This window comes from Culex pipiens, chromosome 2 (assembly GCF_016801865.2).
Source record: "Culex pipiens pallens isolate TS chromosome 2, TS_CPP_V2, whole genome shotgun sequence".
NCBI classification, from domain to species: Eukaryota; Metazoa; Arthropoda; class Insecta; order Diptera; family Culicidae; genus Culex; species Culex pipiens.
Genome location: NC_068938.1, coordinates 84,107,424 through 84,134,072, shown reverse-complemented (window position 1 = coordinate 84,134,072; position 26,649 = coordinate 84,107,424). Strand labels below are relative to the sequence as shown.

At 36.7% G+C, this 26,649-nt stretch overlaps 1 protein-coding gene across 2 annotated transcripts in view; it reads left to right on the top strand.

The window, feature by feature from the left end:
- LOC120422760 (uncharacterized) overlaps nt 1-26,649 on the top strand; it is a 175,321-nt gene that overhangs the window by 108,756 nt on the left and 39,916 nt on the right. The gene's annotated exons all lie outside the window — the stretch shown is intronic.

Genomic DNA, 26,649 nt, shown 5'->3' with positions numbered 1-26,649 from the left:
TTCCGAACCTGAGAAACAGCAAAATAAAATTCGAATGAAAGAAACCAGAGATGAAGATGATTATGCCGCGACTGAAAGACAACGAAATGCCCTGGCAAAGCGTGTGGAACGAGCCAGCGAAGTAACGTATCACCGAAATTTGGTATACAATTACTACCAAAATCATTCAAATGATCCTCATTCAGTTGTTATGCTCAGATGTATCAAAAGTAGGAAGCAGCTTCCGTGCTTCGTTTGTTCGTGCTGTGAAGGCAGATTCTTCGAAAGAGGAGTAGTAAAAGTAACAAGGGGATCAGTGGTAAGTAGCTTTTCAAATAAGAGCAATATTGTTTCCCCTGAAGAAGTAGTGATTCATAGAATATTGAATTATTTTAACCGTTCTCGTAACAACTTCATGTGCCATACTTGTATTAGGTACATCAAACAGGGAAAGGTACCAAAGTTATCCAGTTCTAATGGATTGAAATTGCCTCCAGTGTCCGATGTCATTACAAGACTTAATGATCTTGAGCTGAGATTATTAGCTCCTTATATACCTTTTGTCAAAATTGTCACCTTGTCACATCGCGGTTCTAATCCACAGAAAGGCATGAAAGGTAATGCCGTTCATGTCCCTGTGGATGTTAATGAAGTGTTCAGTGAACTTCCTAGAGCAGGAAGCACAGCTCAAGTGGTTGCGGTTGAGTTGAAGAGAAGTAAGGAGCATAGCAGCAATTTTTTACAAGGACTGGTTCGTATGGATTACCTTAAAGAAGCGGCTCAAGTTTTGCAGAATTCGGAGCTGTATCAAGAATACGGAATAAAATTTAAATTTGTTGATGCCAATCAAGAAGCTACACTAGAATGTCCAAATGAAAATGCAGAAATAGATGAATACGATGAAATGGATGATGCTGATGAATACTATAGAAAATTCGAGGGAGAAGATGAGAATTGTCTCTTGATTGATTTTAACGAAATTGTAGCAGAGATGCAGAAACATCTAACGACCAATGAAGAGACCAAAAGGAACAAGACATTAGTTCTTGCTCCTGGACAGAACAAAAGGCCCGAATCGGCGCACATGAATCCCGACATTGAATACTTGTCATTTCCCGAAATTTTTGAAGGAAGGCGGCGCAACCTCGAGGATAAAAATATTTCGCTCTCGGATACTATTAAGTGGGAAATACGGTATCATAATAGCAAACTATCGCCGGAACGTGTCCTTTATCTTGCTAAGGCCAAGTTGCTCAATGATTGCAAAAATTCTGTGACAACCAGTTGTAGGAAAAAGACTATAGCTGGTGGCTTCACAGCCGTGCAAGCTCTGGAATCAGCATTCGGTTTGAAAGACCACAACGACAGCTGGAAATGCATGCAGAACAATCGATGTTCGCCATCATATATGGAAAAGAAGAAGAAAGAACTTTTTGCTCATATTGCTCAAAATGGACCACCGACGTTTTTCATTACTTTATCGTTTATTGAAACACAATGTCCAGAACTATTACAAGCTTTGGTGGAACGAACAACAGGTGTTACAGTTACACCAGATGAGGCTCTTATGCTGCCTTATCAAGAAAGAGCTAAACTGGTCAATGACAACCCAGTGTTTGCAGCAATGTATTACGATAATAAGATGAAAAACATTGTGAAAGCAATTAAAGACCCAAACGGTATTTTCAAAGGATTAACTCTGATTGACAGTTTTGAAAGACGTGAATTCCAGCAAAGAGGAACTCCACATGACCATTGTTTGTTTTGGTTCAAGGAAGCTCCAAAATTTGATCCAGAGAATCAAGGAACATGGACAGCGTGTGCAGAATTTGCTAATAAACACACTACATGTCAATTTGATGAGAAGAATCCAAACTGCAAATTTCTACGCCACAAGCATATGGACACCTGCAGTAAAGGAAGGAAAAATAAGAATACTTGTCGGTTCGGCGTTCCGAAATTTATGTTTCCGCGTACAAAAATTCTGGCTCCTCTTTCTAAAGAAGAAAAAACTGAGGAAGTGAAGGCAGATTTGATGAAAATCAAGGACCTCATGGAATGCATTTACAGCAGCAAAGAACGTGTTTACAGAGATTTTGAAGACGTATTACACGAGTTGGATATAACTTATGAGCAGTATGAAGCAGCAGTAAGATGTGCTATTGACAGACCGAAAATTATTCCCGAACGAAGAAGCTGTGACGTGGATATTAACTCATACAATACGAAGCTCCTTAACTTGGTCGAATCAAACATTGATGTGCAATACATTTTAGATAAGTACCAGACAGCACAATATATTGTTGATTACGTAGCCAAGCCTGAATCTGGTCTTTCCAAAGCATTAAAGAGTGTTCAAGAAGAACTAGACAAGGGAAACGTCAGTGTAAAGGAACAAATGCGTAAATTGACTAGCAAGTTCCTGAACTGTCACTTGATGTCTACGTGGGAAGCCGTTTACTACTGTCTAGGAATTCCTCTTACACGCTTCCATGTTGGTTCTATCTTTATCAACACGAGTAAGAAGGAAGATAGAGTGGTTTTTCTAAAATCTGCCAAAGAACTCGAAGCTATGGATCCAGATTCAACCGAAATTTGTGGAAAAGATATCATAACGCACTATGCAGAGCGCAAAGGTTTGGATGGAGTGTGTTTGGCAGAATTTGCTGCCTACATATTTCGCACTCCGAACAAACGGCGTCCGGATAAAAATTTGGACTGCGAACCACAATCTGAAGACGATGAGACAGAAGAAACTGAAGATGGTATAAAACGACGAGTCAAACCTCGAGTCATACGCTTTGTCCGTTATAATCGCGAACAAAAACCAGATGACTATTATCGAGAAAAACTGCTCTTATTCCTTCCATGGCGTAATGAGGACGAGGAAATTGAATCGGTTAACTGGTTCGAAAAATACACTGAAAATGTGAATGAAATTGAAACAAATCGTTCCAAAATATTCGCTTTGGCAAGTGAAGAATTCGAGGAGGCGATAGAGCAAGCGAATAGAAACAGAAAGTTACTTGAAGAAGAGGAAATAGCAGAGTTTGAAGCTGATAATCTTCCAAAAGATCAAGAAGTAGATCTTTTTGTGGAGATTGGAATGGATCGCCCCAAGAATGATATTCCGTTCAGCTATAGTGCACCGCCTAGAGTGGATAAACTAAAAGTGATGGAGTTATTGAACAAATTAAATCTTCGGCAAAAGGAAATTGTTATGCACGTTTATAAAAGCTTCCGGGTTGGGAAGCTTCCAATCAGAATATTTATTTCTGGATCTGCTGGAGTTGGTAAGAGTATGGTTATCAAAACATTGTACCAGTTAATTTCATATCACCTTGAATATGAAGTTGGGGTCAAAGCACATCAAAACTTTGACTCTGTGAAGGTGCTGTTAACTGCATTTTCAGGAAAAGCTGCATTTTTGATAGGAGGAAACACTTTACATTCAGCATTTTCCCTACCTTTACAAGAAAATGCAAATATGCCTGATTTGCCAGCAGAAGCTGCGCATAATTTGCGCCTTCAATTGTTACATTGCAAGCTTATTATTATCGACGAAATATCTATGGTTGGAAGTACTACCTTCAGTAGAATTGACACTAGATGTCGACAAATAACTGGAGTAAACGAAAGTTTTGGTGGACTTTCAGTCCTTCTACTCGGAGATAATAATCAGTTACCTCCAGTAAAAGACGCGCTTATTTTCACCACTCCCAAGCAAAGCTTGTTAAGGATGGATAGATCTTCGCTATGGGAAGAATTTTACTTCTATGAACTTACAGAAGTTATGCGGCAAAAGGGTGATTTGAATTTTGTTTGTGCTCTTAACAACTTTGCCGCTGGAAATATGACAACCGAGGACATCGAGTTATTGAGAACCCGAGAGGTGCAAGAGAATCAAGTTCCGGATGAAGTAATGCGACTCTATTACACTAACGCAGATGTTGAAAACTATAACAATAAAAAAATTGAAGCATCAAATGAAGTAGAGATAGTGTGTGATGCCATAGATACAATTACAGGAAAACTAAGTGCACAACAGAAAGAAAAGAAACTAGAATTCTACAGGAAAAAACCAACGAAAGAATGTGGTGGATACCCGTTTACTCTACGTTTCAAAAAGGGCATCAAGTACATGCTGACAGCTAACCTTAATGTTTCTGACGGACTGGTAAATGGAGCTACTGGAACACTAGAAGACATACAGTGTGATCCAGTTTCAGAAAAAGTTATGATAGTTTTTCTCAACTTTGGTGATCATCGAGTAGGAAGAGAAAAGCGTAAGGAATATAAAACACGAATGGAAAAACTCGGTAAGAATTTAAAATGGACACCAATACCAAGACAAAAGTATCAGATGACAGTTTATCGCACCAAAGATCATCATGCTTTTCGCGACCAGTTTCCTATGGTGGCTTGTGAAGCTCTGACAATTCACAAGAGCCAAGGCCAAACATATGATAGTGTTTGTTTAGATTTCAGGAAACCTTCTAGATTGACTCGTCAACTTGTTTACGTGGCATTAAGTCGAGTTACTTCACTCCAAGGATTATACATTCTGGGAAAGTTTCCAGGAAATATGAAAAGCAACAATACATTAACGCTAAGTTCTAATGAAGTTCAAAGAATGCGAACCGAAAGAGAATTGCCTTTGGTTTTCAACAATTTGTCAGAAACAAACGGTTTAGTTTTTATTTATTTAAACGTACAATCGCTTAAAACAAGTTTAGAGCACATATTATCTGACAAGTGGTACACACGGTGTGATGTGCTGATCTTTTCTGAAACAGGTACTTCCTTTGGTGATCATATTGAAATTCCAAAGTTCGATATGTTGTATCGCTCAGACGAATTTCCACGACCTGCTTATGTGAAGAAAAATATTTCCAAAGGCGTAATGTGTTTCGTGAAGTCAGGAGCAAGAGCTCGGGTTATGAATAGGAAACTTTTATTTTATGAAAACAAACGTAATTATGAAGGCCACATTGACTTGTTCCATATTTCTATTGATGGAATATCGATAATCAGTGGCTACAAATCACCAAAAGTAAAGCATTCGACTTTTAATAGTACACTTAAACAAATCAAGGGTGATATTGCCCAGCCTCTAATACTTATGGGTGATTTTAATTTCAATTTGAATGATGTAAACAGTAACCAAGTTCAGCAATTTAATGCAATGATGAGTAGCTGGAATTTGCGAGATGCAATGTTGCCAAATGAAAGCACCACAGTTTTAGGATCCAGACTTGATGTGATATTCTCAGATGTAGATGTTTTGGAAACAGGAGTTTATGAATGTTATTTCTCGGATCATAAGCCTATTTACGCTATAGTCAATGGTAATAAATCTTCAGTGATTGCAAATCAAGGTAACGATAACAAAGTACCTAATATCGAGTCTCCAGTTATAATGGATGATGATATATCTCTTAAAAACAGCTTTTGTATGAGTTGTGTCTGCCGGAGTGATTTTAGTTCTTGCTACAAATCTGAACAGATCATAACATGGCTAGATACTCAATCAAGAGTCGAAAACTTAGTGTTTGACAACTTTTGTTACAGCTCAGTAGACGATCTTCAGCTACATTTATTGAAATATTTCAATGAAGAAAGTGATGATCGCGAAATTGAATTGCATCTCGAATATTGTACAAAATTCTTAAAACTAACCAAACAATGTTTGAGAAATAGATCGGGAGTAAATCTACATAATTCAGAAGATCTTCAAGGTTTTCGAAAAATTAACATCACCCCAGATGGAAACTGTCAATTCAACGCTATTTCCTATGCATTAACGGGATCTGAAGCCTTCCACAAAGATTTAAGAATGCTAGCATTTGAATGTGTATGGAAATATAAGCAGTTTTTCCATTATTTGCAACAAGATCCATTCTTTTCGGAAGTAGGCCCAGAATTTTCAGAAAGTGAAAAACTCAAAGAATTGTTGAAAATTTGTTGTACAGATAAAGTATGGGGAATACAAGACTCATTGATGGCTTTATGCATTCTTTTGAAAAGAATTATCTATGTTTACTGTCATGATGAAAACATGCCGTACACTATGGAAATTCTACCTATCGTCGACAATCACAAGAAACCAATTGTTTTGCAATATTACGGATTACATTACGATGTGCTAATCCCAACAAGTAGATCAACATTATTTTCTTTTGAAAATATAGCTAAACGTGATTTGGCACAAAAACATCGAGAATATTTGGCTCATGTAATTGGAACACCATCAGCATAACTTTTACCTCGATTAATATCAAACTTCACAAGAAATTTCTACGAGTTATATTGGCTGAAGTCTTCCCAAATGTATAGAGGAAGAGGCTGAATATAACACTTTGAACGGAAGAGGCTGAATATAGAATAATAATCTATATTAGCTGAAGTCTTTCGCGTTAGAAGAGGCCGAATATGGAAATATTCATGTTGGCTGAAATCTTCAAAAACGACATCTGTAAAGAAGAATCTGAACCTGGAAAATGTACTCCGTGTAGTTGAAGTCTTCTATGATTGTCGTTGGGGTAAAACGGGGTAACTCTGCCAGTTTTAGTTCTCAGTAATTGTAATCAAAATAATTGTTGATTGATAATCGTACCTGAAAAAGAAATTATTGAGAACCTTAACTGCCGGTCACAAGCCCGGGCATTGGTTATTGAACAGAGTTTTGATAACTCTGTGCATTAAGCAATGGTAAAGAGGAGTGACCCGATAACGCAATAATATTTTTTTGAAACGAAAAATCATTCTGGTTGCCACACCGCATAGCTTAAAAAATATATATTAGCGAGTGGCAAGATAGCGCAATCACGACGACTTACTATTTTTTTTTATTATTTTCAGGATTACAACTAACACACAACAACATATCGTTACTTATCCAGGTTAGACTGATCATGGTCTTTCATCATTGATCTTAGAGCACTCACGCAAGGTTGTGGTATGATCCAGTAAAACAAATGACGGAAGTGTTTCTATCACATCATTCCATGGTAAGTGCCCAAAAAATGCCACTAACCAAGTGTATTTAATAAATATTCTGCTGTGACAATGTGGTGAGGAAGGCATCAACCACGTAGGTGGATTAAGTTAGTTTTTGTATGGACAGCTGCCAAATTTGTATGGAAAATTATATGGACAAACTAATGATGCAAAATGGCTTCTTTGGGCATACCGAAAGCACCAAAAAAGTTTCAGCCTGATTAAAAAATACAAAAATTAAAATTAAAGAAATTCGGCTGTGCTGTGTTTTTTTCTGCTATTTTTTTACAATTCTGTTTCGTCCAAACTGAGCCGACGCGTCTCTCAAAGTCATCTCAATTCTTGGCCGGTTGTCGACTAATGTGAACACTGAAGACAGGAAAGAGGAAAAATCGGACAAAAATGATAAGGTAACAAAGAAAAAAGAAAATTAAAAATAGGAAAAAAAGATGAAATGAATAAAAGCTGAATAAGCAAAACGAAATAAAAAATGGAATAATACTATTCTTAATAAATATAAATTGATAAAAAAATTTAAATCAAGACTAACATTTCAAAAGGGCCAAACATCCAATATTACGCCCTTTTAAAATGTTAGTCTTGGTTTAAAATTTATGAAAATATTGTTTTCGAAAAGATCGGAAAATTTCACAAATGATTCATATTTTAACATTGAAAATCGGACCATAAGTTGTTGAGATATCGACATTGAAAAATGGTGGGCTGTTTGGCTGTTTTTTTTTTCAAAAAAGTCACTTAAATATGGATTTTATTTGAAATCGTTGCACTTTATCAAAATTTCACTAGAGTACTTTTTGATTACAAGTTTGATTTTACATCGAAAAATGAAATTGAAAAGTTTTTGCGACCAAAATTTCGATTTTTTTTTTAAATCAGTATTGATTTAAAAATTCATAACTCGGTCAACGATTTTTTGCACAACCTGGAAATTTCTGAAAAGTTGGCATTTTATGTCCTCTAAAACATATCAAAAAATAAAAAAAAATTAAAAATAGTGTTTTTTTGCAAATCAAATTTTAGTGATAAAAAGTTGAATAAAAAAATCACCGATTTTTTTTTACCGTGTATCATTTTTTCCAGTGTAGTCCGTATCCATACCTGCAACTTTGCCGAAGACACCAAATCGATCAAAAAATTCCTTCAAAAGATACAGATTTTTGAGTTTTCATACATCATTTTTGTATGGACAGCTGCCAAATTTGTATGGAAAATTATATGGACAAACTAATGATGCAAAATGGCTTCTTTGGGCATACCGAAAGCACCAAACAAGTTTCAGCCAGATTAAAAAATACAAAAATTAAAATTAAAGAAAAAAGACCGATTCCGTAGAGAACTGCTCAGTATTCAAAATATAACCTAGCGTGACTCACGGACCGTTCCCTCTCCGTTGTTATGCTGTTCGTAAAGCCATTTCATGACCCCTTTTCTTGCGAGGAGCGTATTGGCCTTAAATCATGAATTATTTTTGATATTGTCTGATCTCTCAAAAAAAAATTTAAAAAAAAATTCAAACTATTTCATATAGCTTACAACCGATTTAAATTACTATTTCAATTAAAAGCTAAATTTGTTTTGCCTCCTAATTATTTAAGGAATTGTTGAAGGAAACAATTCTCTAAAAATCGGCCAATTTTGATCATTTTTATTTTTGGTTTGTGTGTTTTTTTATTTGGCTTAAATTTTGTGGGGTCCTTCCCTACGGCCAAATAAATCATGTTGTGTTATCAGTTCACCAACACAAGCCCCCATACAATTTTGGCAGCTGTTCATACAAAAATAGTCCGAAAAGTATTCAAAAATCTGTAACTTTACATACCATACCAATCAGCATAGCGCACCAGGTACGCGTGCTGTAGCAAGAAGACGCTTCCATCTTTCTCGATCTTGAGCTGCTACTCTCCAATTTCCCAGGTTACAGATCTTCCGGATATCACCATTCACTTGATCTCCCCACCGTGCGCGCGCTTTCCCTGCTCTTCTGCCTGTTCCGCCAGCTGGTTCAGCGCGGTCAAAAAGCAGTCTGACAGGCTGGCTCTCGTCCATTCGGGCGACATGGCCGGCCCACCTGAGCCTCCCGATCTTCGCCTGGGTGGCGATGGTCGGTTCTTCAAGAAACGCGTGCAGTTCGTGGTTCATGCGTCTTCGCCACACTCCGTCAGACACCTGCACTCCACCGTAGATCGTTCGTAGCACCTTCCGTTCGAAAACTCCAAGGGCACGTTCGTCCTCCTGCCGCAACGTCCAGGTCTCGTGGCCATAGAGGACTACCGGTCTAATCAGTGTTTTGTACATCGTCAGCTTCGTGCGGCGCTGCACTCGATCCGATGTGAGGGTCTTCCGTAATCCGAAGTAAGCACGATTCCCAGCAAAAATACGAGTCCGGATCTCTTTGCTGGTGTCGTTGTCGGCGGTTACCAGCGATCCCAAGTACACGAACTCGCTCACCTCCTCCAACTCATCACCATCCACAGTTAGAGGGGTGAGACTTGGGGGGCCGACGTCCTTCGAACCCCTTCCTCTCATGTACTTCGTCTTCGTCGTATTCATGCCAAGTCCTACACGCCTTGCTTGTACCTTCAGTCGGGTGTAGACATCCTTCACCGTCTCCAGGTTTCTTGCCACTATGTCGATGTCATCGGCAAAAGCAAGCAGCTGGTAGGACCTGTTTAAAATCGTGCCACTCGTTTCGATGCCCGCCCTTCGAATAATGCCCTCAAGGGCGACGTTGAATAGCGCACAGGATAAGCCATCACCTTGCCGCAGCCCTCGGCGTGATCCAAAGGGTTCCGCTAAGTCCCCCGAAACACGCACGTGACACATCACACCATCCAAGGTAGCCTTGATCAGTCGAGTTAGTTTATCCGGAAACCCGTTCTCGTGCATAATCTGCCATAGCTGCTCGCGGTCGACTGTATCATAGGCCGCCTTGAAATCGATGAAGATGTGATGTGTGGGCACGTTGTACTCACGACATTTCTCGAGGATCTGTCGGAGACAAAATATTTGGTCCGTGGTGGCGCGCGCGCCAGTGAAGCCTGCTTGGTAGGGCCCCACGAACCTCCTTGCATGGGGTGACAGCTGGCGGCAGAGGATCTGGGAGAGGATTTTGTAGGCCGCGTTGATAAGCGTGATGCCGCGGTAGTTGCCGCAGTCCAGCTTATCGCCCTTTTTATAGATGGGGCACACGACACCATCCATCCACTCCTCCGGTAGCTTCTCCTCCTCCCAGATCTTGGAGATCACGCAGTGAAGCGCCCTCGCCAGTTTCTCTCCTCCATATTTGAAGAGCTCACCGGGTAACCGATCCTTGCCGGCAGCTCTGTTGTTCTTCAGCTTCCTGATCTCCCTCTTCACCGTCTCTAGATCAGGCGCCGGGAACTGTTCATCAGCTGCGGGCGCTCCAAGGTTGACTCCAACACCGTCTCTGTCCGCTTCATCGCCGTTGAGGTGTTCGTTGAAGTACTGCTTCCACCTGTCCAACACCTCGCTTTTGTTCACGATCAGGTTTCCCTCGTTATCCCTGCACACATCGGCTCGCGGCACGAAGCCTTTGCGGGATTGGTTCACCTTCTCGTAAAATTTCCGCGATTCGTTAGCTCGGAATAGCTGCTCCATTTCCGCGCAGTCTCGGTCTTCCTGCTGGTGCTTCTTGAGCTTGAAGACCGCGTCCCGCCGATTCCGAGCCTGCCGGTACCGTTCCACGTTCCCTCTCGTCGCCTTATGCAGCTTCTTGTCGTAAGCTGCCTTCTTCTCGGCGGTAATCTGTTGGCACTCGTCATCGTACCAATCGTTTCGACTGACTCGGAGCGCACTACCCAGCGTGGCTTCTGCTGCACTGCCGATGGCTGAGCGAATACGGCTCCAACCATCTTCGAGCGAGGCTGCGCCAAGTTCCTCCTCACCTGGCAGATTCGCTTCCAGCTGCTGCGCGTACCTGTGGGCCACATCTCCGTTCTGCAGACACGCGGTGTTGAACGGAGGGGCCCGCCGGCTCCGGCGTTGGTTAAACACCGTCGACAGCTTTGAGCGCATGTCAACTCCAACTAGGTAGTGGTCCGAGTCAATATTCGCACCACGAAAGGTGCGCACGTGTGTGACGTCCGAGAAGAATCGGCCGTCGATTAGGACGTGGTCGATTTGCGTTTTCGTCCGTTGGTCAGGTGATGTCCAGGTGGCTTTGTGGATATCCTTGCGAGGAAAATAGGTGCTCCTGACCACCATTCCACGGGAGGCTGCAAAGTCGATGCAGCGTTGGCCGTTGTCGTTCGTGACCGCATGTAGACTTTCTGGGCCTATTGTCGGTCGAAACATTTCCTCCCTTCCGAACCGAGCGTTCATGTCCCCAATGATGATCTTTACATCCTGCCGCGGACAGCCGTCGTACACCTCCTCCAGCGTCGCGTAGAATGCTTCCTTCTCATCATCGGTCTTTTCTTCGTGGGGGCAGTGCACGTTGATAATGCTATAGTTAAAGAACCGGCCTCGTATTCTTAACTTGCACATCCGCTCGCTGATCGCCGTGAAGCCGAACACGCGATCCTGCATCTTGCCCCGCACGATAAAGCCGGTACCCAGCTTCTTGTCCTTGCCGCCACTCAGAAAAAAACGGGAATTGGTCTGCCGACCTGGCCAGTCGAGCACCTGCTCCTCCTCCAAGCACACCTCCTGCAGTGCCACAACATCGAAGTTGCGAGGTTGCAACTCATTCGCCAAAGCGAGTTCGAAACCCAGAAAGTTTAGGGACCTGCAGTTCCAAGAACCGAGTCGCCAATCGGTGATCTGCTTTTCAATGGGCATCTGCCGTTTGTTCCGGATATCCAATCTTCTTGCCATTCGCGATCCTCGTTTTCGGTAGGCAGCCTTATCAGGGCTGCGCTACCTAGTCTCGGGGTGGGGAACCACCTAAGGGCTACCGAGACCTAGCCCCGGTTTTTTCACGCTACCGTAACGGGGCTTTTATCTCGAAGCCTAACGGTCTTCATATCCGGAAGAGGACGTCCTGCGTTTGTGCGTGTATGCGCTTCACTTTACAGCACAGAATTTTTCACAATAGCACAATAAAATAATTTTTATTTTATTTTAGCAAAAAAAAAAAGTTAAAAACTTTTCTTGTTTTCTTTTTTCCAAAAACGCACTCTCAGCACACCGCGCGCGGTTTCGTTTAGTGTGTGTATACGCAATGGACACAACAGCACTGCCACAGGCCTTGTTGCTACACCACACTTCTTGCGTTGTTCTGCCTGTTTATCCCGCGACGACGACGATGGATGGCAAAAATAATTTCTCTTTTGTTGCCCGGCCGTCGATTGCGGGTCAATTATAACACACTGTGCCGGTCCGCGACGCACTCCGGCGCTAATTGATAACACTCACGGTCGCGGCGGAACGGTAATTCGGCGGTTCTAAGGGCACTTTCGCGGAGCCGTACCAAGGCGCAAACTTCAACGCGCAACGCACACACACACACAATCTGTAACTTTACTAAATTTTATTTAATTTTTTTCACAAAAAAAATCTCATAATAAATATTTTCAAATTTATAAAATTCTTTAATGTGTTTTAAAGGACAAAAAACCGGTATTAGAGTTGAAATTGGTGTGTGTGTTCTTTTAAAGAAATTTCTTTTTATTGTAAAATCAAATTTGCAATCGTAAATATCTTCGTTTTCAAGATAAAATTGATTTTTATCTGAAAAATTCCTGTTTTTCTTTTTTATTCAATAGTGCCCTAGATTGTTCAAATAGTTCTACAAATTGCCAGTATAATTGCCTTAAAGAAATTGAAGATTGGTTCTGTGAATGCTGAAATAAAGCGAATAAAAGAAATAGAAATAAGATAATTAAAGTTTTTCAAGTCTCATCCAATATCTAAAAAACTAATTGTCCAATTTTCAATGCAAATATTTTGAAAATTTTAAAAGACTAACATATCAAAAGGATCAAATATTCAATACTATACCCGTTTGAAATGTTAGTCTTGATTCAAAAATTCAAAAAAAAAAGTTCGTAGAGATCATAAAATTTCACAAATTTTTCATTATTAAACATTGAAAATTTGACCAATAGCATAGTATCTTGAAAATGGGTTCACATTATCAAAAAATCTTAAAAGTACAAATTGAAAAATTGAAGTCATTTTTATTATATTTCTTTTTTTACTGAAATTTTTATTTTTTCCGAAAAAACATCATTCAAAAAAATCATAACTCGGTGGCAAAATTCTTATCCGTACTTCTCTTTAGCTCAAAGGTTACGGTTTTTGTCTCTTAAAACATACAAAAGAGCTAAAAAATATTTTTTTGGGATTTTTTTGTGAAAAAGTTAATTTACAAATCGGCCATTTTTTCCGTATAGGGGAAATTCTCGTATGTTTGGCAGGTTAAGCTCTCGCTCCTAACTCCATCCAATTTGCTGATTTTCACTATTTAAACTACTAATTTTGCAAAACTTTTGATAGAAACTTGCTTGCTCACTTCTTATTGAGCTATTTATCACTCGATTTCAGTTGAAAACGCTTTTAATTAGCTTTAATTGAATGTCAAAGTTCTGACCTGCCAACATTAGAGGCACGTTGGAATTAGATGCTGTTCCCCTACCTATTTTTTAATAGTCCTAGTCAATACCTACAACTTTGCCGAAGACACCAAATACAGATTTTCGGATATTTGCGTACCATTTTGTATGGACAGCTGCCAAAGTTGTATGGAGCCTTGTATGCGTGAACAAAATAGCAAATTTGGTCATAGGGAAGGTCCCTACAAAGTTTGAACCAAGTCAAAAAATAAAAATTAAATTTATTTCCGGTTTTGGCAAAGAATTGCTCAGGGGAGAATACAAAAACTTGAAATAAAATAGCTTTTAAATTACGTTGATGGATCAATTAGACTAAATATTTGACAAACTACCTTAATAGCTTTTCCTAAGTCATACTATGGCAACAAATTGCTGAAATCTGCACCATGGCTCGAAAGAAACTCCAAACTATTGGGTTCAATTTTCTACGAAAGCAATCCTTTCGATATCACTTTGCGTCAAAAACTGTTTTGTTTTCCCAGAGTGTATAGTGCCCTAAGAAACAGTCACACACAAACACAACAATGGTATACGATATTGCTGGAGCGCGCAATAACACGTACAAGACTTATGAGGGTTATCCTAAGTTATTGTTTATATTTAGTGCGGCAGTTGTGTTACGTTATGTTGTGTACCCCCGTTTCTTCCATCCCGTCCCAGTCCCTTTTGCAACATAACGCTTTGAACATCGACGACGTCGTTGCTCGTCTGCAACATTATCGGAAGACGTGTCCCGTATATGTATTGAATCGATCAACGTGAAATAGAGGCGCCCTGTCCTGCGCGCAAAAGTCCTCCCCCAGAGCCCTGGGAGACCGTCAAGATGAAGAAGTCTTCTTGGAGGACGATGGGGGCATCAAAACCATATCACATCTCGCACGAAATATGATTACGGTTATGGAAATGGATGGAACGAAGATTGACACCGTAGATCTTGGGGTCGGAAGATTTCTTCGCTTGTTTCTTTTAGGGTTGGGATGCCGGTTCCCCATCCCGGCAGACTCCGGCCACGTCTCATTCCCGGTGGCCACAGCAAATGAGTTTTGTTGTGTGCTTTTCGTGAGAGATTGGAAGCTTATTGAAGACTGGCGAGAGCTGCCAATTTGTATTAATAAATTGAGATAAGTTTCAAATATTTGTTTTTGAGATAAAATATTGAAATTATGTAAAGTTCTTGAAGCCATTAACTTTTTTTAAGGTCGAAAGTAACCTTTTGTACCAATTTTGTGAATTATAATAAAATTAAAATCAACTAAAGTGGCAACCCTGTTTCAAACCGCCCTAGCAAAAAAAATGGTCGCTCGTTTGGCTGCCAGCCCAAAGCTTGATGCCGTTTTTCGGAAAAGTCTAATAAATTCGCTTCTTTCGCTTGCCATTCTCGATATTTATGTTATTATGAGAAACACCAGCAGCTCCACCACCATAGCCATCATCATCAGCATCATCGGCAGAGTCGAGTCGAGATTGGTCCAGCCCACCATGTTTGGACGGACGGACGAACCAGCCAGCTCGGTAGAGCTGGGTTGATGAGCAAGCTCCTAATAGCTTCAAAAAGCTTCAACTTCAATCAAGAAAATGTTGGTTGCTATAGATATAGAGCGCAAGAAGGACTGCTCGCGTGCACAGCAGCAATGCCATAGAAAAAGCTTGATGGCTGCCGGGGAAAAACAACCACCCACGAGAAGGGTGGGTCCTCTAGGGACAATGATTTGAAATATAAAACGCTTAATTGCGTTTTATTAAATATGCATTTTCTGAATTTCAAACACTTTTTAACAATTCTAAAATATTGCAGAATATCAAAAATGAATTATAATATCTATCACTAAAAAATAACATTCGATTAAAATGAATCATATTACAAATTAATCTTTCAAATTTCTAAATGTTTACAACCAGTCATTTCAATGAGATTGCAGAATCACATTTTGCAATCACAATAAATGTGACATCAAAATTTGAAAGTTTTTATTTCCGTTTTTCTTGAATTTTGAATGAAACGGTAATGGAAAAAATGCTGTATTGAAGAACCCTATTTAAATTTATAAAGTGGGAAGCGTTTAAAGTGCATTTTTTCCTTGTTCTCTAGAATTTCTCAGAATTTTCTAAAAAAAATTTGTTTACTTTTTTGTTGTGTTTTTGATTTCGATGTAATTTTTCTATGTCCAAAGAAGACATTTTGAAAAAAAGTCTCCAAACAATTTGACAGCTATCCATTCAAAAAGGCTATTAAAATTTTCAAAAAAAAAACTGTATCTTGAGAACGGTTTTTCAGATTAGTTTTTTTTTAATTTTTCGGATTAGCTAACAAAGAAAGGGCCAAACATTCAATATCACGCCCATTTAAATATTAGTTACAAAATTTTCAAAATATTTTTTGAAATCATAAAATTTCACAAGTGTTTCATTTTTCAACATTGAAAATTGAACCATTAGTTGCTGAGATATTGGCATTAGAAAATGTGGAAATTTTTGGATGAGACTGAGTATTCTTAAATTTTCTTGTTTGTTTTTCTTCTATTCGCTATTTTTCAGTAACTAGAGGTCGAATCTTCAATGTCTCTTAGACAATTTTATTGGATTTTTTAAAACTACAATCCAGACTCGATTATCCGAAGTTTCGATTATCAGAAATTCGATTATCCGATGGTTTGTATGGGTCTTCGTATAATCATGTTTATTTTAATTTCTTACTTTTAACATCAAATTCGAATTCTGCGATCTCTTTTAGTCAAATTTGAATGGTTGATTGCAAGTCAAATATGTTTTCAATATTTCGTGCTTGCCATTTCATAAGAGCACATAACTTTTTTAAGCAAGAGTGTGTCCCTTTCACACCTTATGTTAACTGTCATTTGAGTGAAAGGGATAAACTAATGTTTACAAAAGTTGTGTGCCCTTTTGAAATGTTAGGCTCCATTTCATCACCGCCATTTTGGCCGCCATCTTGGATTTACAAATTTTAAATCACTGTAGTGTTGCTTAAGGGTCATGCTAAAGCTCAAAAAAAGACAAAGAAAAAAAATCATGATTCGCTTACCCAAAGTTTCGATTATCCGAAGTGAAATTTTGCCAAGGCAAATAATCGAGTCTTAACTGTATTCGAAAACATATTTTCAGGAATGGACAATCATGGGCACTTTTTCAAAAATCAAAAGGAAATCTTTCAGTTTAAATTAAACTTTAAGCAGCTTTATCTTCAAACGGTGCACTTTACCAAAAAATCTGTGAAGTACTTTTGATTGCAAATTTGTTTCTTCATTAAAAATTATTATTTCTAAAAAAAGCACATTTTTTTCAAAAAGTCATAATTCGGTGGCAAAACTTTTCTCCATGCTTCGCTTTGGCTCGAAAGTTGGGACACTTTTGTGATAATTTGTCAAAAGCATGCGAAATGCACTTTTTCTGTCGACCCTACTATTTTTAGAACCTTTATTTAGACACTATTTCACTAGTAAAAGTAGTACTTTTAAAACAAAAAACTGCATCCCAAGACTATTTCATTCAGAGCAGCAAAACACTGCCTTCAAATTGCATGTTCCATAATTGTGGGATGTTATTGTGCCTCCCACAATTGTGGAACACCTGAATTTAACTGATATTTTCACAAAAAAAGTTATCAGACCATTCATAAAACATAACTAAGCTTGAATTTCGTTGGTTTCAGTGCGTGAAATCATAATTTGTAAAAATAATGTGCTCATGGAGAGAACCAAAGTTTGTTTACATCCGCAAGAAAAAAATGTTCCGAATTGGTGGATTAAATGCGAATCGTTATACATGTTACATGTTCAATTTTCGATTTGCTATGATTTTTTGAAGATTGGCCGATCTGTACACTGTGCCGAAGGGATGTGCTTGAGGGATGACTGTACCAAAAAATTTCAAAAATATAAAATACAATTCAATTTTTGTTAAAAACAGTTAATTCGACAATTGCCAAAAAAACTTGCACCATTTTAGTCTGAATAGTCCTTACAAACTACAATTTTGTCAAAGACACCAAATCGTTCATAAATTTTATTCGAAAGTTTACGTATCATTTTTGTATGAACAGTAGGGTGCCCACACGGAAAGAAGGTTTATCGTGAATCTTACTAAATTTCGGTTAAAAATCCTAAAAAAATGGTTGTTTTTTCAACCACCAATTTTTTTAGCTGGAAATCCTAAAAATAAATCCTGGATTTGACAGCTGGATCCAGGTCCTAAAAATGATAAATCCAGCTAAATTTTTAGTAAATTTTACTAATTTGCAAGCTGGAAAAATACTGTCAGTCTCAAAAGCTGTATGTTTTGAGAAGGTCTGTTAGCTATTTTAGCTAGATTTTATGGTATTCTAGGAAGTTTTATAGTTAGCCCAGCGTGTTTTTAGGCTGTTTCAACTAGTTTTTTGGAATCATTCTCAAAATTTTCCATTGATGGCTGCGAAGCCAGGTATTTTCACACATCTTTTTAGCTAGTTTAGCTAACTTTGCCACTATTCTTGGTAGGTGTTTTGGTTGGAATAGCTAATTTTTCCACTATTTCTACAAGTTTTCTTTCAAAAGCCTCCGTTGCTGCCTGCAAAGCACGCATTATTCACCCAGCCTTTTGGCTGATTTAGCTCGTTTCTTTTTTGTTCTTGCTTCGTTTTTCGGTAAGTCCAGCTAATTTTTCGACTGTTTTAACTGGTAATTTCGAAATCATTTTAAAAATCCCTTGCTGCCTGTAAAGTTGTTTTTAAATTTTCAAAACACTTTTTCCTGGTGTAGCATGATTTTCCGCTATTCTTGGTACGTTTTTTGGTAGAGTAAGTTCTTTGGATGTTTCAATAGTTTCCAGGCTTTTTAAACTACGTTATAGTTGATCATCCTAATAGTACGGCTTTGTTGCGATATTCTATTGACAAATAAAAAAAATTAAATACAGTAATACAAAAATACAAAAATACAAAAATACAAAAATACAAAAATACAAAAATACAAAAATACAAAAATACAAAAATACAAAAATACAAAAATACAAAAATACAAAAATACAAAAATACAAAAATACAAAAATACAAAAATACAAAAATGCAAAAATACAAAAATACAAAAATACAAAAATACAAAAATACAAAAATACAAAAATACAAAAATACAAAAATACAAAAATACAAAAATACAAAAATACAAAAATACAAAAATACAAAAATACAAAAATACAAAAATACAAAAATACAAAAATACAAAAATACAAAAATACAAAAATACAAAAATACAAAAATACAAAAATACAAAAATACAAAAATACAAAAATACAAAAATACAAAAATACAAAAATACAAAAATACAAAAATACAAAAATACAAAAATACAAAAATACAAAAATACAAAAATACAAAAATACAAAAATACAAAAATACAAAAATACAAAAATACAAAAATACAAAAATACAAAAATACAAAAATACAAAAATACAAAAATACAAAAATACAAAAATACAAAAATACAAAAATACAAAAATTCAAAAATACAAAAATACAAAAATACAAAAATACAAAAATACAAAAATACAAAAATACAAAAATACAAAAATACAAAAATACAAAAATACAAAAATACAAAAATACAAAAATACAAAAATACAAAAATACAAAAATACAAAAATACAAAAATACAAAAATACAAAAATACAAAAATACAAAAATACAAAAATACAAAAATACATAAATACATAAATAAAAAAATACAAATTAAAATTAAAATAATTTAACTTAATTTAACTTTATTTTACTTAATTTAACTTAATATACCTTAATTCAACTTAATTGAACTTAATTTAACTGAATTTAACTTAATTAAACTTAATTCAACTTAATTTAACTAAATTTAACTGAATATAACTTAATTCAACTTAATTTAACTTAACTTAACATAATTGACTTTAATTTATCTCAATTTAACTGAATTCAACTAAATTGAAGTTAATTCAACTTAATTTAACTTAATTTAACTGAATTTAACATAATCTAACTTAATTTAACTTAATTTAACTTAATTTAACTTAATTTAACTTAATTTAACTTAATTTAACTTAATTTAACTTAATTTAACTTAATTTATTTTAATTTAACTTAATTTAACTTAATTTAACTTAATTTAACTTAATTTAACTTAATTTAACTTAATTTAACTTAATTTAACTTAATTTAACTTAATTTAACTTAATTTAACTTAATTTAACTTAATTCAACTTAATTTAACTTAATTTTACCTAATTCAGCTAAATTTTACTTAATTCAACTTAATTTTACTAAATTTTACCAAACAACTTTTAACAACAATTGAACTAAATTCTACCAAATGTAACGAAATTTCAAAAAATGTATCTTAGTTTAATTAAATTTAACAAAAAATTCTAGATATAACCACACTTGACTAAATTTATTTCTTTTTTACTATGTTCAGTTTAATTATACTAAACTTAACTTTAGTTAATTAAACTTGATTTTTAATTAATCATAATTTAACTGATTTTAACAAAATTCAATCAATTTAACTTAATTTAACTGAATTCTACTTTTTTCTAAATTCAACCAAATGTAATTCAAATTAACTTTCACTTAATTTAAAGTAATTTAACATTATTTAACTCTATTTTTTGATGTGCTTCAAATGCATAAAGTGCCTTGCTCGTACGGATCTGTCAAACATTGGCCAGTCTATATCTAGACACTCTGTACCCGCAGCCTCCCCCCACGTAGACAGATGTCCATACAAAAAAAAGTGGAGTGTGGACAAACGCCAGCCTCCACCTCCCCCGCCAAAGGGTTCACGACAAAGGGATGCCACCAATCGTCCAAACAAAAATTAGAGGCTCAACTTCTAACCTCTTTCCCTCAACACAAAAAAAAAACTTCTCACCTAATCAACTGAAGATCTCAGCCCGCAGAAAGTCTTCCTGGCTTTTAATCCATTCACTCAGGCACCACCATCGCACTTGCACTTTCGACTTTCAAACACAGAATCGTCACAAAACTCCACGTACTGAGCGGCTTAAACAGGATCAAACACGATACGAGACGTTCTATTGCTTTGTGTTGGTCTCGAACTGATGATCTGTCAAAAAATCCATGCTGCCGGTTCCAGCTAGTTTTTCGGTAAAAAGTAGGCAAAATTGTGCTGAAACACCATTATTTTTGGTGAAATCTCTCATGTCATTTTGATTTGGGCTGTCAGTTTTGGATAGCAAATCAGCAATCAGGGTTAGCTGTTTCACCAATCCCAAGTTGGTAAATTTACCTGTAATTTTAGCTGATTTAACCAAAAAAATCACTGTTCCACCAATTTGAAGCCAGCTAATTTGAATTGTTAAATTTAAGATGGAACTCCTTTCCGTGCAGAATATGGGACTTTTCTTCAAAACCTCGCTCCACATGCTGAATATTGTTTCTTGAGCTATTTCAGGGCTCTGGGCCAAATTTGAGCAAAATCGGTCATCATTCACCCATTGATACTCGTAGGTGAAGTTTGTATGGGAAAAATCGAAAAAATGTATGAAAAACCCAATTTTCTTACAGACCAAACCGTGTGCTGGGTGCGCTAGTTCCGTCCAAATATTCCCAAAAGTTATATTCTGATTTAAAATTCAATGCTCTACAACTTTGCAGAACATACCCAAGCTGTAAAACTCGATCCTAAAAAGTTATTAAAAATTAAAAAAAAAGTAATTTTTGTATGAAATAATTTTTGTATTGCTGACTTTATGCTCGGGTATCAGTGGGTTAATCTCAACCAATTTCGCTCAAAATTTGCACAGATTCTTAAAATAACCCAATAAACCGTTTTCCGCTTGTGGAGCAAAGGGTTATTTTTTCTGGGCACCCTAATGGACAGCTACCAAAAAACGAAACAATTATTAAAAACATAATAATCTTTACAAAGATGTGTTGTAGATTTGTTGTCAATAAAACTATTGAGTTGTGAGAACAAATTAAATAAAATTAAATCTTAGCACACTGATGGCTGAGAAAATATTGACAAAACATTAAAAAGATTTGAAAAAAATGCTTAAATCTTGGATACTTTTATTATGATTAAATGGTTTTATTTAATACAATTAAAGGAGCGAGTAAACATTACTAAGCAAATCGTAGAAAAAAGTTGCCTAAATTGATTTATTACATGAAAAAAAACGAAGCAAAATCAAAACCAGCTGGGCAGTACATTTTCCACCAAACAAAACCCCACCGTGATCTCCAATCCAGGGTCGTATTTTCTCCACTATGGCCCTCGTCGCTACCTCCCCACTCCCGATCAGGCCCCCTTGACCCATTCCTGGGACCTCCCCCCACCACATCGGACGGGAGGGCCCATTTATCCATCGAAGCATGCCTGCGCCCAGCATCTTATGTTTGCTTGCCACACGAGAGAGAATAAACGACTTTTTGGCTATGATGGCAAGCCCGAGCTCTGCTCAGCTGTGCTTGTTTTTGATGTGGCCTGATGTGTTGTGCCCCGGCAAGATCCATCCCATCCAATCAAAGTAATATGCGATATATTTTCTCCTCACTCACCCTGCTAGCTGTGGAAACGGGGGCTGGGGCTTGGGCATGTCCTTCGACGAGCTTCAGCGCCGAGGACGAACCACCCAGCCCCAAGTCTCGTATCCTGCGGAGATCCATGGGACATGTTTTGCTTGCTTATCTCGTCTTCTTTTTCCGTTGGACGACGACGGCGGCTCCATCCATGCATGCTCGATTGAATGAAAGCGCGTTGCCTTATTTATTCATAATTTATTCAAAGATGTTATTAGATGAATTTTTTGCCTTCCCTCTGGAAGCCTTCAGCAGCAGCAGAGTTTGCTCAACGTTTCGTCATAATTCTGGTGTCGCTTGCGTAGTTTGCTCTCGTCTCGCTCGTATACATATTTTATGGGATCAAAGTTCTGATTGATATTTCAGATTGGCTTGCCTTGGGATCGCCCGCTAGTTGAGCGCAGCGATTTTGGGGACATTGAGCCAGCACTCGGTGAAGAGATAGTTTTTTTTTTTGCTTTCTGGGGATTTGGTGGCGAAATATTTAGTGGGATTGTCTTGCTTGATTAAATTGAGGCCAGTGTGCGAGATTTGCTGGGTAATTGGGTGGGGACAGAGTTTATTTGACTTGATGTATATTGCATGGTAATAATAAAAAAGAGTGAATTGGATAAGAATGAAAAATGTCGGACATTCTTTTTTTAGATTGAAACGAATGCTTTAACGATGCACATCAACCAGAGCTTTTGCACCCAGATTTGTGTTACAGACATTTTAGTATCTTCAAAACTACGGGAACTATCGATTTAATTTTTGATTCATCCCTTAAAGTACAGTCTACCAAATAATTTATAACAAAGTTTGACTATTTTTACAATCAGATTTTTGCAGGATTGGGTCCGTAAGTTTGACTATTTTGGTAAAATAACACAACAACTTCCTTGGTTGCTGTGCACCCTTATATTAAGAAACATGGCACGGAACAATTTTTATAGAAAATGCAAATAATAATTGTTTAAAATTTTGATTTTTAATAATCAAAGAATAACGTCAATTTCTGTATTTTTAATCAAACAGAACATTTAGAAGCTTTTTGAAACAAAAAATATTGGGAACCTTAATCAAAATTTACGAAACATTTTAGAAAAACCGATACTTTCATGAATTTATAGATATTTTGAGATTTTTTTACCGTAGAAAAACAGTTATTATATATGTAATTGCATTTTTTGGTAATTTTTGTTTAAAAAATGGAAAATTGAGCTTGAAATTTGTAATTTAGATTTCATTTTTTTTTTCATATCCAACCATGCAGAATGCAGAAGATGAAGTGCTGAGATAACGGTTCAGTGTCAAAATAAATTAATTTGAATGCAGAACGAAGCCCTTTCTAATTCTGTCCCATTGATCAAGCCACAATGTACATCAAACCAATTCTTATTTCATTTATACAATACATTAAAAATTCGAGAGGTTTGCAATCGATTGACTGTATTAAATACTCTTTAAATTGCAATTTCAAGAAATAAATTTTCCTCATTAGAAAACATTTTACGTTATATTTTTTATAATAGGTTAGTGAATAGTAATGATTTCACGGACTGCGTGAAATTCATGAAATTTGAAGATTTCCGTGAAATCCCGTGAAATTTATAAATTTTCTCAAATCAAATTTTTGAAATAACAACATCGAAGATATTTCATCTTGAAAGACCTTTTTGTGTAAATTTTATTAGTTTTCAACTGAAAAGTGTGATACTAACCATTTGAAGAATTGTTAGCAAAACATATTTAGTTTTTCGTGACTTCTATTTTTTAAAGGTTTTTTATTTGAAAATGCTCCTTTTAAGTCTGAGCCACTGTAATTCTAGGCAACCGCTACATAGGTCATCCTTGTGGTCCTGTTGGTTTTCACATCAAATCAAATCAAAATCAAATCTATTTTTTGAAGGTATAATTTGATTTGTAAGCTTGATTTTATCAAGATTTAATGAATAGAATGTTTTTTTTTATCTTTAAAATCACATTTTAAGAACATTTCAGAGTTAATCTGAATCTTGTAAAATTTTCACAATACCTACTTGAAAAGCTAGGGGGATAGTTCCCGTGGAAGTTAAAAAATACCACTTATTTGTTTTATGCTCAGATTTTGAGTAACATTTTGAAGAATTTGTTACAGATTAAATAATTTTTGTTTCAAATTAAGCTTTTGAGAAGTGAGATGAAAACCGTTAAAATATGTTTGCTGAACAAAAAAAAAATTCGCAAAAAAATCAGGTTATTTTTATCATTTTGACTTAAAAAGATTGTTAAATTTTGCTCTGATAAGAAATTCAACAAAATGAAAAAAGATAAAATAGATGCATTTGCAACAACAATTGTGCAACAACTTTTAAGCTATATTAGTTGAATATAAAAAAAAGTTCAATAAATGAATTCGCATACCCTACATTTTGTTTCAAAATAAAATATATATTGTGCCCATCCATAAAGAACGTTTCTTGTGCTACCTACGTTCAAATTAAGTGAAATTTTTTCAAACTTTTTTGGAAAATTATATGGGTAATTCTATATATATGGGTAAACTCACACGAAATCGGGAAAAACTGCCCAGACCCCTCTTCGATTTTCGTAAAACTTTGCCCAAAGCGGTAACTTTTGTCCCTGATAACGAATCCGCGGTCAGTTTTTGATATCTCGTGACGGAGAGGCGGTACGATACCTTCCATTTTTGAACATGCGAAAAAGAGGTGTTTTTCATTAAGTTGCAGCCTGAAACGGTGATGAGATAGAAAATTGGTGTCAATGGACTTTTATGTAAAATTGTACGCCCCATTACAAACATCAAGAGTTATCGCGATTTTACGAACAAAACTTACTTTTTGTGTTTCTTTTTGTTTCGTCGACCGTGTCTGTCGCGGCTGAACATGAACGGCCATGATCAACGACGACCAACATTTCAAAACTCTTTTTTTCGTAAAATCGCGATAACTCGTGATTAATTGTCTGCTCTACAACTTTGTAAAACATTGTTACACTCTAAAAAAACCCTGCAAAGTTAGAAAAACACGACATTTCAAAATGAAAAATTTTGTGCTAAATGAAAAAATGACCTTTCTGAGTCAATGTAGATTCGAAAAGAATTTCCCTTAAAATGACATGTTCCAAAAAAAATTACAGTCGAGTAACGGAAATAAGCAGAGTTTTCAAAAAATAATAGATTTTTTTCGAAGAAAAATACATTGTTTTGGAATTCTGGGTACGCCATAAAATCGGGCGTATAATTTTACATAAAAGTCCTTTTGACAACACATTTCTATCTCATCACCGTTTCAGGCTGCAAATTATTGAAATACACCTCTTTTTTCGCATGTTAAAAAATTGAAGGGGTCGTACTGCCTCTCCGTCACGAGATATAAAAAAACGGACTTCGGATTCGTGGTCAGGGACAAAAGTTACCCCTTTGGACAAAGTTTCTCGCAAATCGAAGAGGGGTCGGGGCAACTGCTGTGTGAGTTGGCGGAGAATTACCCAATTAGGGTTCTCGTGAAATTTGCATTTTTTTTTGAGAGTGATAAACTACTAAGCCTAATAATAAGGTAGCGCATGCTAATGACTGCAGAAATACATCCAAAATTATAACTTAACACCAACCAAACACACACACACATGCCAACCTGGAGAACTAACCTGGCCTGGCAAACAACCTCGAAGGTCCTGTCACTCGAATATGAGAGATGGTCTCCGCTCCTTCCATTAGGAGCTGCTACAACACCATTGCAAAACTTTCCGCTTGCCAAACGAAGAGCGTAAAACTAGACCATTTTCATTAGATTGGTTCATGGATTGGAGTTTGGATTGAGGTATCTCTATCATTGAAAGGTCAATTTAGTTGGGTTGGAATAGAACATCCACAATTTTTTTTTATCAAATCAATTAGCAATGTTTAACAAAGAATCATATTTCCAAAAATGAACCCTTCTAATAACCGCTCATACAAAGTTTCAGTGCAAACGGAGCAGTACTGCGTTTGAGATGGTGAAAATGTTTTCGTTTCGGCAGGGGTGGGGCCTACCTCTTCTATTCCAACAAGCGCTAGTTTAGATGTGTGCCGCTGTGTGGTGTGTACATAAATTTGTGTAATAACCACCATGTGATATATCAAATAGAATTTATTCCAACAATTAGACAACAACTTTGGCCATTCATCAAAATAAGGATTTCAGTTTTATGACCATAACAAGCTCTAGATGGCAGTATAATCATCCTCCTAAGGGATCATATATATTCAAAAGCCCAGACCAGCAACGGTACACACAGCTCTCGGCCCAGGTCTGATATGTTCTGTATGTTTGGCTCCAAGAGTTGCAGAGATGTGTTTCTCCAGTGGTCGACGTAGTACGACGACGATGACGACGTACGTACACAGACCCGGGAACAAGGACTCTGCTGCTAATAGCCGAATACTAGCAGCTACTCTGCACCAGCAGAGTGATTCCGGCCAAATGGAATCATTTTGGAAAAGTGTATCCAGAACTTGCCTGGCCGGCCACCTCATTCCCTCCATTCCAATG